This window comes from Elephantulus edwardii, unplaced genomic scaffold (assembly GCF_000299155.1).
Source record: "Elephantulus edwardii isolate Elephantulus edwardi_28Jun2011 unplaced genomic scaffold, EleEdw1.0 scaffold00141, whole genome shotgun sequence".
NCBI classification, from domain to species: domain Eukaryota; kingdom Metazoa; phylum Chordata; class Mammalia; order Macroscelidea; family Macroscelididae; genus Elephantulus; species Elephantulus edwardii.
The window spans coordinates 5,371,401-5,375,640 of NW_006399891.1; the positions used below are offsets into that span (position 1 = coordinate 5,371,401).

Consider the following 4,240-nt stretch of genomic DNA (forward strand, 5'->3'; position numbering starts at 1 on the left):
TGCTGTGGGGTTATCTCATAAGGAGTCTTTATTTTGTAGGATACTGAGCTCAAACTATTAGTGTCACGCAAGAGGAAGTGGTCAGATTAAAGCACTAGGCAACGCTTAAAAGGTGAGAGAAGCAAAAATACAACCCATTCTTTAAAAAAGGGGGGGAACCCCTCTAAATAGTTCAAAGTAGATATTTTTTTTAACATCCTCTTTTTCCTGCAATAAAAAATAGTGCTGGGATCTGGCATCCAGATTTGAGTTTTACCCTGAGCGTTTACAAAGTGTTCCACCACTGAGACTTGTGTCAGCGTTACACATCACAGTTCATTCATTCTGGGAAGAAGCCCGTCTACACCTCCCTCATCTTCTTGCCTCTTGTTCATGCTCCTTGGGGTGGCTGCTGTCTGAGGGCCTTTTAGAGTCACCCCTGCTCTTTGGCTTCTTCCAAAAAATTGCTCAAATCAGAACTTCTTCAAATTGAACAGGTCCTTCTCGGCCTCTCTGCCTGCGGTCTGAGCCAGAAAACTCCTTATCAGGAACAAATCTGTTGGTTTTGATTATGGCGTCTAGGTGGTCATCATACATGTCCTTGTCCAAATTTTTACTGGACCCATAAATACTGTGGGCCATGTCTTTACCACCTCTCCAGGCTTGATCATCAACATTATAAATGTCATCTTCTCCACCTGCAAAACCACTCCCCATGCCCTTGGTTTGGTGGAAGAGCCTTTGAACTTCCCTGCAGGTCAAGGATTAGGCACATCAAGACCAATGATATCACTGCTATCTCCGTTTTCATTTCTCTGCCATTCTGAGCTCTTATTAGAAGCTGCCCTGGACAGACTCTCATCATGCTGTCTCTTTGTCCTCCTCTCATGCCCAAGCTCATCTCTTCCCTGAGACTCTCTATCATCTCTTTCCACATGGGTTTGATCCCAGCTCTCTCTCCTTGCCTTTCTGGGACATTTTTCAAATTCCTCTTTATGCCTCTTCTTTGCCTTTGAACCATCCTTCTCTGTACTTGGACACACATTTCCACAGCTTTCTGAGTCTTCTGCTCAGCAAGGTAGTGGGCTTGGGCTAGCCTCGCAAATTTTTCATTTATATGAGCTGCCTGTAGTCCTTTTCCACCCACACCCAGATGCTTATCTAATGGAGTTATATAAACTTTCCCATTCTTCCAACTTGAAATGTGAGGAGGAATCTTTCACTGCTGCTATTCCTTCACTCTCATCTCTTGGCTAGGAGAACGCATGGCAGGTGCTGGAGGAGAAGGTGGTCCCCGGGGAATTTTCTCCATCATCTTGAATCTTGGAGGCTCCATTGGATCTCTTTTCATTTCCACCATCTGAATACCTCTTTCTTTAGAGCCAGAATTGAAAGCCACTCCTAGCTGAGACGGCGTGTACCGGATGTCCTGAGCAATTTGTCAGCTGCTTGAGCTGGAAGAGCTGCAGCCATCTTCTGCGATACAGATTGTCCCAAGTCTGCCCTTGTCTTTTACCTCTTTACTGGCTTGTTCATCAGGTCTTTGTAGGTCTAGGCCATCTGCATTCATAACTTTCTTGGGAACCTGGTCAATGTACTTGCTAGAATTGCATCATATTTATTTTTCCTTCTGCATTCACCTGAATCCATAGAATTTTTTTTGTTCCATATCCAGTGGATACTGGGCCACATAGATCTCTGGAAAAGTACCTCCACCTCCAAAGTCCTCTGATAACTGAGGTACCAGCCTTTTGGTACCTGCAAGGAGGAGGTTGTCTTCTGGAAGAGACCTGTGAGGCTGTGACTCTGGGATTTTTCCTTTTCTTCAGCCTCAAGTTGGTCCTGAGATAGCTGCGTTGGTGCATGTAAAAAGCTGGTGAGCACCACCTTCTTCTGCTTCTTCCAGCCCAACAGAAAACAACAACAACAACAAAACCCCAAAAAAACCCAAACAGACAAAATATAAAGTTTTTCATATTAAAAATTTTTATTCATTCATTGTTGCACATTTTCTTGCCTATCCTCCCTTCTTCCTCTTCTCATCCACTTTGCAATGCACCTCTTGTTGCAGATTGCTGTCATACATACACTGTCTGATCATACATCCCTTGGAGAGATAATGAACGCTTCATTGGAACGGATGAGAGGAAGAACAGTGGTGTACTCTTTAGTCACTGATTGGTCCCTCCTCTCATCCCATCTCTAGTAACAATCAAACAATGTTTTTCTTTTGTTTGTAAATTTATTCTTCACTTTTCATAATAGTTGTTGTGTTACTATTGAGTCAGAACTGCCCATACCTGACCCTGCAGCGGGTTTTCACAGGCAGTAAATCGCGCCAGAAGAGATTGCCTATCTTTCTCCCAGAGGGCAGCTGGTGGATTTGAATCCCATGCCTTTGGGATTGCAGCTCAGCTTTTTACCAGTAGGACTTAAGAAGTCCCTTTCATAATAATGGTCTCATACAATATTTGTCCTGTGGTGATTGACAGTTCACTCAGAATGATGTCCTTCAGCTTCTTTCATGTTGTGAGATGTTTCATGGGTTTATTGTTATTCATTTTTGCATATTATTTCATTGCAAGGAAGTCTCATGGTCTGATTTTGTTTTAGTCATCCAGCCATTGAAGGATATATAGGTTGTTTCCATCTTTTGGGGACTGTGAACCACAGGACGATGAACCTCAGTGGGCATATATCTATGCAATGTTCTTTTTGATGACACACATAATTAATTCACTTTTGTCCTTCCTGGTACAGGAGATCATACTATTGTCTGATTCAAAATGGCCAACATCAATTCACTTAATTCACTTATGACTAGGAAATTATTTGTTATGCTGTGGTAGCTTGCATATTGTTGATGCATACATAGAATTTGTTTTGTTCTATGGATGCCTTTTTTTAAAAAAAAAATTAAGGCCAATTTTTAATAGACTTATAAAAGTCATATACAAACATGTTAAGCTGACCACCATCACAGTAAGGTACACTTTTTACACCTCCTCAGAGATATTCTCAGTCTGGCCCCTGACTTGAAATCTGCTGGCCTGGCTTGGACACCCTGGTGTCAGGTGTGAGTGCGGAGGTTGAGTGGCCAGACCCCCAGCCTCTCTGCAGGGAAGCTCTGTTTATCTACTTACCCACAACAAATAAAATCAATTGCCATCAAGTCAAATACAATTCATATGTGTGTCATATTATAACAAGTTTAAAATAGGTTTTTGAATATCAATTCAGTGGCCTCAAAGAATTTCTGCCAAGGGAGGGGAGACAGGCTAGGCTATAGGAAACTACATCATTAGACCCTATTGCAAAACTAGCCAGTAAGATAGAATCGAAATGCCCTGTGTTAGAGGGATGCAGACTGCATCTCAGTCACATGTTCCCTACTGGGCCAAAGGCAACTAACTACCTTTTTAGCAAAGAATAACCCCACCCCCCTGAAGATGGCATCCACGGTTCCCCACCAGGCTTTAGTTTACTGATTTCTTAAATGATACCCCTTCCTTTTGGGCTCAATTTTCTTATTTTTTTTTTTAAAATACATTCCTTAGTAACTGCCCCTCCCCCCAGTGGAAGTCTACAAGAAATTAATTCTTTCAGTCTTTGTTGGAAAGTGATCATTAAAGATAGTTTTGTTTGATAGAGGTTTCTACACTAAAATTCTAGGTAAAATCAATGGAACACACTCATCCTAGTCTCACTCCTTCAGAAACCACATAAATTGTTCTTGTATTGCAGTTGTTAGGTGCTGTCTGTGGGTTACAAATCACAGCAACCCTGTGAAAAACAAATGTAAACCTTTTCCTATCCTGTACAATCCTTACTACCATCACACTACAGTTACATATTATTTAGAAAGATATAAAACTGTAAGCTAGGACTTAGAGCAATGTCATTAACAGTCATTTATAAGCTAGAAAGAAACAGGACAAATAATTGAGCAGATCAAATTCAGGCTTAAAATTCACTGTTTAAAATCCACTGTGAGAGTGTAAAATCATGCAATCAGTATGGAAGGCAGTATGGCGCTTTCTCAAAAAGTTGAAAATAGAGATACCACTTGATCCAGCAATTCCAGTACTGGGAATATACTATAAAGAAACCAGAACTTCCACCCAAGCAGATATATGCTCACCTATGTTTTTGAAGCTTTGTTCACAATAGCAAAGAGTTGGAAACAACCCAAGTGCCCATCAACAAACAAATGGATAGAGAAGTTGTGGTATATTCACACAATAAAATACTATGCTGCATT

The 4,240-nt window shown here is 41.2% G+C and overlaps 1 pseudogene; it reads right to left on the minus strand.

The window, feature by feature from the left end:
* Positions 1–351: 351 nt before the first annotated feature.
* The window catches only part of LOC102855814, a 26,649-nt pseudogene continuing 22,760 nt past the window's right edge, over positions 352–4,240 (minus strand).